The following is a 12,074-nucleotide window of genomic DNA, read 5'->3' on the forward strand; positions in this document are numbered from 1 at the left end:
AATGAGCTTTGGAGGGAACAAAAATTTCACTAAGTGTCGTGAGTTTGCTTTCGATCGGGAAAAAGAAGGAAAAGCGCTCATTAGGCATCACTTTTGAAGCGCACCCAAAACTTAACGAATAGGCTACCCTCAAAAAGCACTCTCTTTGATACAAAAGTATATCCACAGATATTAACATACGACTACGCTTTATAAGTGATTTCTATAATACCTAAGGCTACACATTTTAATTGATGCTAGAATTGTGTTTCTTTTTCTCTAAAAAATAGGCAATACTGAGAAAAGCGTAGCCTATTCTATGAATAGGCTACGCTTTTTAAATGTAGCTTAATAAAAGTGTGGGTGAATGTGTATTTTTCTTGTAGTGGAAGGTGAATCTCTCTATGAAGCTTGGGAAAGATACAAGCAATTAACCAAAAGGTATCCTTCTGACATGCTTCCAGAATGGCGCATCATATGTATATTCTATGATGGTCTGTCTGAATTGTCCAAGATGTCATTGAACCATTCTGCTGGTGGATCTCTTCATCTGAAAACACCTGCGAAAGCCTAGGAACTCATTGAGATGGTTACAAATAACCAGTTCATGTACACTTCTGAAAGAAATCCTGTGAATAATGGGATGACTCAGAAGAAAGGAGTTCTTTAGATTGATACTCTGCATGCCATATTGGCTCAAAACAAAATATTGACTTAGCAAGTCAATATGATTTCTCAGAATCTGACTGGATTGCAAACTGCATCTGGTAGTACTAAAGAAGCCTCCTCTGAAGGAGAAGCTTATGATCCTGAGAACCCTGCAATGGAAGAGGTGAATTACATGGGACAATCCTATGGAAACACCTATAATCCTTCATGGAGAAATCATCCAAATTTCTAAAGGAAAGATCAACAGAAGAATTTTGGCAATAGCAAGCCTTTTCCATCATCGTCTCAGCAACAAACAAAGAATTTTGAGCAGAGTCCATCTGGCTTAGCAAACATAGTCTCTGATCTATCTAATGCGTGAGCATCTTTCCTATCTTTTCCTAGTGAATTTGCATCTAATTTGTTGAGTTTAATAAAGAATTAATTATCTTTTAGCCAATATGGATGCTACTTTGAGTCTTTTGCAATTTTGTTTATTTTAGGTAGCATTCAGTTGGATTTGATAGAGTTTTTACAGCACAAGAATCAAGAGGATATGGCAGCGAGGAGCGACGCGTACGCGTGACTGACGCGTATGCGTGATTAAAGCTTTCCATGGCAACGCCTGCACCTGACTGATGCGTACGCGTGATTTGAAGATTTGCTCAGCGACGCGTGCGCATGGCCGACATGTTCGCGTGACTTGCGAAAAAGACCAGCGACGCGTGCGCGTGGCCGATGCGTCCGCGTGACTCGCAAAAAAGATCATCGACGCGTACGCGTGACTGATGCATACACGTGACATGAGCCACGTGCAGAAAAATACAGAAAATACTGGGGGCAATTTCTGGGCTGTTTTGACCCAGTTTCTAGCCCAAAAAACACAGATTACAAGCTGCAGAACGGACAAAACAAGTGGTCCCCACCCATCAGCTGAAGACTTGTTAATTAATTCGAATTTAAATTCAAATCTTATTTTTAGGAAAAGATATTATTTTAGTTTTAGATAGATTTAATTAATTAGGATTAATTAGAAAAGGAATACCAACAGGGTAATTCCAAGATAACATTATTCCATTCTAATTTACAATCCTAGTTTTCGACTCTGAACCATGAGCAACTAATCCTCCATTGTTAAGGTTAGGAGCTCTGTCTATTATATGGATTGATTCATTTGCTCTTTCTAATTTTATTCATGTATGGATTTATAATTTAAGAATTGTTTTCGCTCTTTATTTTATGAATTTGGGTGGAACGGAAGTATGACCATCTTTCTATTTGAGTTCTTGTATAACTTGGAAAAGCTCTATACTTGAACAACAGCTTGAAAACAAATTCTCCTAAATTTTAATTATCTGAATTTAACAGGATACGTGACATATAATCCTTTTATTTCTTGGGTAATTAGAGTTTTTGTGGCATATAAACTAGAAATTGATTATCACCCTCTAATTGGAATTAATTGACCAAGGAATTGGCAGTTAATGAATTTTAGAGGAGACTAGGAAGGTCTAAGAAATTAAGGTCTAGTCATATACAGTTTGTCATAAATTAAATCCTGCATAATTAAATTAGTTAGTAAGAAAAGTTAATCCGGAAAAATAGGTAACTTTGAAACCTTAACTGTTTTCTCCATATTTTATTCCTAACTCATTGCTGCTTGCTTTCTGAAATTCTTAATTTACTGTTTAATGCTTTTTGAATACCAAAACACTCATTTCTGTTTGTCTAACTAAGCTAATCACTTAACCATTGTTGCTTAGTCCATCAATCCTCATGGGATCGACCTTTACTCACATAAGGTATTACTTGGTACGACCCAGTGCACTTGCCGGTTAGTTTGTGGGTTGTAAAACACCGCATCACTATCTAAGGCCACTCTCAGTTTTATGACTGAAACAAGGTCCTCCATCAGAAATTTGGAGACACAAGTGGGTCAGCTGAGTAAAAGAGTTACTGAAACCCCTCATAGTACTTTCCCAAGCAATACAGAAGAAAATCCAAAGAGAGAGTGCAAGGCCATCAATATAACCAAAATGGTCGAACCTATAGAGGAGGAAGAGGCAGTGATTTCCAGTGAGGAAGACCTCAATGGACGCCCACTAGCCAATAAGGAAGTCCCTAATGAGGAACCAAAGGAATATGAGGCTCATATAGAGACCATAGAGATTCCACTGAACTTTCTATTACCATTCATGAGCTCTGATGAGTATTCTTCCTCTGAAGAAGATGAAGATATTATTGAAGAGCAAGTTACTCAATACTTAGGAGCAATGATGAAGCTGAATGCCAAGTTATTTGGTAATGAGACTTGGGAGGATGAATCTTCATTGATCATCAGTGAACTGAATGCCTGGGTTCAGTAGACATTACCTCAGAAGAAACCGGATCCTGGAAGGTTCTTAATACCTTGTACCATTGGCACCATGACCTTTGAGAAGGCTCTGTGTGACCTGGGGTCAGGTATAAACCTCATGCCACTCTCTGTAATAGAGAAACTAGGGATCTTTGAGGTACAAGCTACAAGCATCTCACTAGAGATGGCAGACAAATTAATGAAACAGGCTTATGAACTTGTAGAGGATGTCTTAGTGAAAGTAAAGGCCTTTACATCCCTGCTGACTTCATAATCCTAGACACTGGGAAGGATGAGGATGAATCTATCATCCTTGGAAGACCCTTCTTAGCCACAGCAAGAGCTGTGATTGATGTGGACAGAGGAGAGTTAGTCCTGCAACTGAATGAGGACTACCTTGTGTTTAAGGCTCAAGGATCTTCCTCTGTAACCATGGAGAGGAAGCATGAAAAGCTTCTCTCAATACAGAGTCAAGTAGAAACCCCACACTCAAACTCTAAGTTTGGTGTTGGGATGTCACAACCATGCTCTGAGCATTTGTGAAGCTCTGTAAGAGCTTCATGTCAAGCTATTGACATTAATGAAGCGCTTATTGGGAGGCAACCCAATCTTATTTATCTATGTTAATTACTTTTTCATTTTATTTTCCATTGTTAGTTAATGTTTTCTTTAGAATGATGATCATGTGGAGTCACAAAAACAGCTGCAGAATTAAAGCGGAATCAGAAACAGCATAAAAAATAGCACACCTTGGAGGACATGCTTACTGGCATTTAAACACCAGTAAGGATAGCAGAATGGGCATTTAACGCCCAGTCTAGCAGCATTCTAGGCATTAAATGCCAAAATCGGCAGACAGACTGGCGTTTAATGCTAGAAAAGGGTGTCTGGTGTCTGGCTGGCATTAAACGCCAGTAAGGGTAGTAGAATGGGTGTTTAACGCCCAGTCTGGCAGCATTCTGGGCGTTAAACGCCAGAATTGGCAGCCAGACTGGTGTTTAACGCCAGAAACGGGCATCAGCCTGGCGTTTAATGCCAGAAATGGCACACAGAGGGCGCTTAAACATAAAAAAGATGCAGGAATGAGAAATCCTTGACACCTCAGGATCTGTGGACCCCACAGGATCCCCACCTACCCCAACTCACTCTCTCCCGTTCACATCTTTCTATAACATTCTTCCCCAAACACCATTTACCTATCACATCCTACCCTCTTCCCTATAATCTCTCCATCACTCACATCTATCCACTATTTCCCAAAACCCATCATAAAACGCCACCTACCTCACCATTCAAATTCAAAACACTTCCCTCCCAAACCCACCCATTCTCACACGGATCCCCTCTCTCTTACCCTATAAATACCCCTCCTCACTCCTTCATTTTCACACATCATAACCAACCTAAACCCCCTTGGCTGAACCATTTACCCCCTCTATCTCCTCCATTTCTTCTTCTTCTCATCCTTTCTTTCTTCTTTTGCTCAAGGACGAGCAAACCTTTTAAGTTTGGTATGGAAAAAAGCTCTGCTTTTTATTTTTCCATAACCATTAATGACACCGAAGGCCGGAGAAACCTCTAGAAAGAGGAAAGGGAAGGCAGTTGCTTCCACCTCTAAGTCATGAGAGATGGAGAGATTCATCTCAAAGGTCCATCAAGACCACTTCTATGAAGTTGTGGCCAAGAAAAAGGTGATCCCCGAAGTCCCCTTCATGCTTAAAAAGAGCGAATATCCGGAGATCCGATGTTAGATTCAGAGAAGAGGTTGGAAAGCTCTCACCAACCCCATCCAATAAGTCAGAATCTTAATGGTTCAAGAGTTCTATGCTAATGCATGGATCACTAAGAACCATGATCAAAGTATGAACCCGAACCCAAAGAATTGGCTCACAATGGTTCAGGGGAAATACTTGGATTTCAGTCCAAAAACTGTGAGGTTGACATTCAACTTGCCAATAATGAGAGGAGATTCTCATCCTTTCACTAGAAGAGTCAACTTTGATCAGAGGTTTGACCAAGTCCTCAAGGACATCTGTGTGGAAGGAGCCCAATGGAAGAGAGACTCCAAAGGCAAGTTGGTTCAACTAAGAAGGCCTGACCTCAAACCCGTGGCTAGAGGATGGTTGGAGTTCATCCAACGCTCTATTATTCCTACTAGTAACTGGTCTAAAGTAACTGTGGATCGGGCTATCATGATCCATAGTATCATGATTGGAGAGGAAGTAGAAGTTCATGAGATCATATCTCTAGAACTATACAAGGTGGCTGACAAGCCCTCCAATTTAGCAAGGTTAGCCTTCCTTCATCTCATCTATCACCTATGCAATTCAGTTGGAATTGTCATAAAGGAAGACATCCTTATTGAAGTAGACAAGCCCATAACTAAAACGAGGATGGAGCAAACAAGAGAGCCCACTCATGGACCTCAACAAGAGCATGAGGAAGTCCCTCATCAAGAAATTTCTGAATACCTCAAGGGGTGTATTTTTCTCCACACAACTATTGGGAGCAACTCAACATCTCTTTAGGAGAATTGAGTTCCAACATGGAGCAACTAAGAGTGGAGCACCAAGAGCACTCCATCATCCTCTATGAAATCAGAGAGGACCAAAAGGCCATGAGAGAGGAGCAACAAAGGTGATCAGCGGATAATTTATATGCTTTTTGGCATTGTTTTTAGATAGTTTTTAGTAGGATCTAGCTACTTTTAGGGATGTTTTTATTAGTTTTTATGTAAAATTCACATTTCTGGACTTTACTATGAGTTTATGTGTTTTTCTGTGACTTCAGGTATTTTCTGGTTGGAATTGAGGAACTTGAGCAAAACTCTGATAAAAGGTTGACAAAGGACTGCTGATGCTATTGGAATCTAACCTCCCTGCACTCGAAATGGATTTTCTGGAGCTACAGAACTCCAAATGGTGCACACTTAACGGCGTTGGAAAGTAGACATCCAGAGCTTTCCAGAAATATATAATAGTTTATAACTTATTCGAGATTAGACAACGCAAACTGGCGCTCAACGCCAGTTCCATGTTGCATTATGGAGTCAAACGCCAGAAACACGTCACGAACCAGAGTTGAACGGCAAAAACACGTTACAACATGGCGTTCAACTCCAAGAGAAGCCTCTACACGTGCAAAGCTCAAGCTCAGCCCAAGCACACACCAAGTGGGCCCCGGAAGTGGATTTCTGCATCAATTACTTACTTCTGTAAACCCTAGTAGCTAGTCTAGTATAAATAGGACATTTTACTATTGTATTAGACGTCTTTTGACCATTCGATCTTTTGACCACATATCTGGTCCTTTTCCCTATTTTCGAATTCATATGTCTTTTGTGGAGGCTGGCCATTCGGCCATGCCCGGACGTTGATCACTTTTGTATTTTCAACGGTGGAGTTTCTACACACCATAGATTAAGGGTGTGGAGCTCTGCTGTACCTCGAGTTTTAATGCAATTACTACTATTTTCTATTCAATTCAGCTTATTCTTATTCTAAGATATTCGTTGCACTTCAATATGATGAATGTGATGATCCATGACACTCATCATCATTCTCACCTATGAACGCGTGACTGACAACCACTTCCGTTCTACCTTAGACCGAACTCATATCTCTTGGATTCCTTAATCAGAATCTTCGTGGTATAAGCTAGAATTGATGGCGGCATTCATGAGAATCTGGAAAGTCTAAACCTTGTCTGTGGTATTCCGAGTATGATTCAGGGATTGAATGACTGTGACGAGCTTCAAACTCGCGATTGTTGGGCATGATGACAAACGCAAAAGAATCAATGGATTCTATTTCGACATGATCGAGAACCGACAGATGATTAGCTGTGCTGTGACAGAGCATTTGGACCATTTTTACTGAGAGGATGGGATGTAGCCATTGACAACGGTGATGCCCTATATACAACTTGCCATGGAAAGGAGTAAGAAGGATTGGATGAAGGCAGTAGGAAAGCAGAGATTCAGAAGGTGCACAGCATCTTCATACGCCTATCTTAAATTCCCACCAATGATTTACATAAGTATCTTTATCTTTATTTTATGTTTTATTTATTATTATTTTCGAAAACCAACATAATCATTTAAATACACCTAACTGAGATTTACGAGATGACCATAGCTTGCTTCATATCAACAATCTCCGTGGGATCGACCCTTACTCACGTAAGGTTTATTACTTGGATGCCCAGTGCACTTGCTGGTTAGTTGTGCGAATTTGTGAAGAAAGTGCTGAGTTAGTAGATGCGCATACCAAGTTGAATGCCATTACTAGAGATCACAATTTCGTGCACCAAGTTTTTGGCGCTGTTGCCAGGGATTGTTTGAGTTTGGACAACTGACGGTTCATCTTGTTGCTTAGATTAGGTAATTTTCTTTTCAAAAATTTTTCAAAAATCTTTCAAAAAAAAAGATTTTCGTTATTTTCGTTTTTCAAAAAAATAATTTTCGAAAAAAATAAAAATCCAAAAAAATCAATAAAATCATAAAAATAAAAAATATTTTGTGTTTCTTGTTTGAGTCTAGTGTCAATTTTTATGTTTGGTGTCAATTACATGTTTTTTTAAAACTTTTGCATTTTTTCGAAAATTCATGTATGTGTTCTTCATGATCTTCAAGTTGTTCTTGATAAGTTTTCTTGTTTGATCTTGATATTTTCTTGTTTTGTGTCTTTTGTTGTTTTTCATATGCATTTTTGCATTCATAGTGTCTAAACATGAAAAATCTTTAAGTTTGATGTCTTGCATGTTCTTCTTTTCTTGAAAAATTTTCAAAAATAAATCTTGATGTTCATCATGATCTTCAAAGTGTTCTTGGTGTTCATCTTGACATTCATAGTGTTCTTGCATGCATAATGTATTTTCATGTTTTGGGTCATATTTGTGTTTTTCTCTCTCCTCATTAAAAATTCAAAAATAAAAAATATATTTTCCTTTTTTCTCTCATAAATTTCAAAAATTTGATTTGACTTAGTGAAAATTTTTTAAAACTTAGGTATTTCTTATAAGTCAAGTCAAATTTTCAATTTTAAAAATCTTATCTTTTCAAAATCTTTTTCAAAAATAAAATCTTTTTTATTTTTTTTTATATTTTCGAAAATTCTTGATTTTCAAAAATCTTTTTCTTAATTTTATTTTAAATTTTCGAAACTTAACTAACAATTAATGTGATTGATTTAAAAATTTGAAGTTTGTTACTTTCTTGTTAAGAAAGGTTCAATCTTTAAATTCTAGAATAATATCTTTTAGTTTCTTGTTAGTCAAGTAATCAATTTTAATTTTAAAAAATCAAATCTTTTTCAACTATATCTTTTCAATCATATCTTTTTCAAAAATCATATCTTTTTCAAAAAAAAAAATTAATTTCAAAAATCTTCTCTAACTTCTTATCTTTTCAAAATTGATTTTCAAATCTTCTTCAACTAACTAGTTGACTTTTTGTTTGTATTAACTATATATTATCTTTTTCAAAACCACCTAACTAACTTTATCTCTCTAATTTTCGAAAATTACCTCCCTCTTTTTCAAAACTCTTTTAATTAACTAATTGTTTTAAATTTTAATTTTAATTTTAATTTTTCTTTTAATTTTCGAAAATCACTAACCCTTTTTCAAAATTAATTTTCGAATTCTCTCCCCCTCATCTTCTTCTATTTATTTATTTATTTACTAACACTTCTCTTCATCTCAAGAATCTGAACCTATCTTCACTCTTGTGTTTGAATTCTTACCTTTTCCTTCTTCTATTCCTTTCTTCTGCTACTAACATAAAGGAATCTCTCTATTGTGGTAAAGAGGATCCCTATTATTATTTTTTATTCCCTTCTTTTTCATATGAGCAGGAGCAAGGACAAGAATATTCTTGTTGAACCAGATCCTGAACCTGAAAGGACTCTGAAGAGAAAACTAAGAAAAGCTAAATTACAACAATTCAGAGACAACCTTACAGAAACTTTCGAAAAGGAAGAGGAGATGGCAGCTAAAAATAATAATGCAAGGAGGATGCTTGGTGATTATACCACACCTACTTCCAAGTTTGATGGAAGAAGCATCTCAATCCCTGCCATTGGAGCAAACAATTTTGAGCTGAAACCTCAACTAGTTGCTCTAATGCAATAGAACTGCAAGTTTCATGGACTTCCATTAGAAGATCCCTACCAGTTTTTAACTGAGTTCTTGCAGATCTGTGAGACTGTTAAGACTAATGGAGTAGATCCTGAAGTCTACAGGCTCATGCTTTTCCCTTTTGCTGTAAGAGACAGAGCTAGAACATGGTTGGACTCACAGCCTAAAGATAGCCTGGACTCATGGGATAAGCTGGTCGCGGCCTTCTTGGCTAAGTTCTTTCCTCCTCAAAAGCTGAGCAAGCTTAGAGTGGATGTTCAGACCTTCAAACAAAAAGATGGTGAATCCCTCTTTGAAGCTTGGGAAAGATACAAGCAGATGACCAAAAGGTGTCCTTCTGACATGCTTTTAGAGTGGACCATTCTGGATATATTCTATTATAGTCTATCTGAGTTCTCTAATATGTCACTGGACCATTCTGCAGGTGGATTCATTCACCTAAAGAAAATGCCTACAGAAGCTCAAGAACTTATTGACATGGTTGCAAATAACCAGTTCATGTACACTTCTGAGAGGAATTCCATGAATAATGGGACGCCTTAAAGGAATGAAGTTCTTGAAATTGATGCTCTGAATGCCATATTGGCTCAGAACAAAATGTTGACTCAGCAAGTCAACATGATATCACAAAGTCTGAATGGATGGCAAAATGCATCCAACAGTACTAAAGAGGCATCTTCTGAAGAAGAAGCTTATAATCCTGAGAACCCTGCAATGGCAGAGGTAAATTACATGGGTGAACCTTATGGAAACACCTATAATTCATCATGGAGAAATCATCCAAATTTCTCATGGAAGGATCAACAAAAGCCTCAACAAGGCTTTAATAATGGTGGAAGAAATACGCTCAGCAATAGTAAGCCTTTTCCATCATCTTCTCAGTAACAGACAAAGAATTCTGAACAGAGCCCCTCTAACTTAGCAAACATAGTCTCTGATCTGTCTAAGGCCACTTTAAGTTTCATGAGTGAAATAAGGTTTTCCATTAGAAATTTGGAGGCACAAGTGGGCCAATTGAGTAAGAAAGTTACTGAAACTCCTCCTAGTACTCTCCCAAGTAATACTGAAGAGAATCCAAAAAGAGAGTGTAAGGCCATAGACATAATCAATATGGCCGAACCTAGGGAGGAAGGAGAGGACGTGAATCCCAATGAGGAAGACCTCATGGGATGTCTCTCAAGCAAGAAGGAGCTCCCTATTGAGGACCCAAAGGGATCTGAAGGTCATATAGAGACCATAGAGATCCCATTAAACCTTCTTCTGCCATTCATGAGCTCTGAAGACTATTCTTCCTCTGAAGAGGATGAAGATGTAACTGGAGAGCAAGTTGCTCAATATCTAGGAGCCATCATGAAGCTGAATGCTAAATTGTTTGGTAATGAGACTTGGGAAGGTGAACCTCCCTTGCTCATTAGTGAACTAGATACATGGGTTCAGCAAACTTTACCTCAAAAGAGACAAGATCCTGGCAAATTTTTAATACCCTGTACCATAGGCACCATGACCTTTGAGAAGGCTCTGTGTGACCTAGGGTCAAGCATAAATCTTATGCCACTCTTTGTAATGGAGAAGTTGGGGATCATTGAGGTACAGCCTGCCATATTCTCATTACAAATGGCAGATAAGTCAGTAAGACAGGCTTATGGATTGGTAGAGGACGTGTTAGTGAAGGTTGAAGGCCTTTACATCCCTGCTGATTTTATAATCTTAGACACTTGGAAGGAGGATGATGAATGCATCATCCTTGGAAGACCTTTCCTAGCCACAGCAGGAGCTGTGATAGATGTTAATAGAGGAGAATTAGTCCTTCAATTGAATGGGGACTACCTTGTGTTTAAGACCCAAGGGTATTCTTCTGTATACATGGAGAGGAAGCATGAAAAGCTTTTCTCAGTACAGAGTCAAACAAAGCCCCACAATCAAACTCTAAGTTTGGTGTTGAGAGGCCACAGCTAAACTCTAAGTTTGGTGTTGGGAGTCTACAACATTGACCTGATCACCTGTGAGGCTCCATGAGAGCCCACTGTCAAGCTATTGACATTAAAGAAGCGCTCATTGGGAGGCAACCCAATTTTTATTTATCTAATTTTATTTTTCTTTTATTGTTCTTTTATGTTTTTATTAGGTTCATGATCATGTGGAGTCACGAAATAAATACTAAAATTAAAAATAGAATCAAAAATAGCAGAAGAAAAAGCACACCCTGGAGAAAGGCCTTACTGGCGTCTAAATGCTAGTAAGGAGAATCTGGCTGGCGTTCAACGCCAGAACAGAGCATGAATCTGGCGTTGAACGCCAGAAACAAGCAGCATCTTGGCATTTAAATGCCAGGAGTACACCCTGAGGAGAGCTGGCGCTGAACACCAGAAACAAGCATGGAATTGGCGTTCAATGCCAGAAACATGCTGCAAATAGGCGTTGAACGCCCAAAACAAGCATGGACCTGGCGTTTAACGCCAGAAACAAGCATCAATCTGGCGTTAAACGCCAGGATTGCATGCAGAGGGCGTTTTACATGCCTCATTGGTGCAGGGATGTTACATCTTTGACAACTCAGGATCAGTGGACCCCACAGAATCATCTCAAGATCTGTGGACCCGATAGGATCCCTACCTACCTCAGCTCACCTTTTCTCTTCTTCACACAATCACCCCAATCTCTCTTCCCCATCACCTCTTCACCACTCACATCCATCCACTCTTTCCCACCCAAACCCACCCTAAAAAGCCGAATATAAAACCTTTCTCCCTCTCCTCCATATCTTCTTCTTCTTCTTCTATTCTTTCTTCTTTTGCTCGAGGGCGAGCAACATTCTAAGTTTAGTGTGGTAAAAGCATAGCTTTTTGTTTTTCCATAACCATTTATGGAACCTAAGGCCGGAGAAACCTCTAGAAAAAGAAAAGGGAAGACAAAAGCTTCCACCTCTGAGTCATAGGAGATGGAGAGATTCATC

General features: G+C 38.6%; 1 non-coding gene across 1 annotated transcript; it reads right to left on the minus strand.

Moving 5' to 3' along the window:
- Positions 1-9,361: 9,361 nt before the first annotated feature.
- On the minus strand, positions 9,362-9,469 carry LOC112711732 (small nucleolar RNA R71). Its single transcript, XR_003157587.1, has one exon. It is a non-coding gene; the product is annotated as a small nucleolar RNA R71 (small nucleolar RNA).
- Between the last annotated feature and the right edge of the window lie 2,605 nt (positions 9,470-12,074).

The sequence above is a fragment of the Arachis hypogaea genome, chromosome 1 (assembly GCF_003086295.3).
Source record: "Arachis hypogaea cultivar Tifrunner chromosome 1, arahy.Tifrunner.gnm2.J5K5, whole genome shotgun sequence".
Classification (NCBI taxonomy): domain Eukaryota; kingdom Viridiplantae; phylum Streptophyta; class Magnoliopsida; order Fabales; family Fabaceae; genus Arachis; species Arachis hypogaea.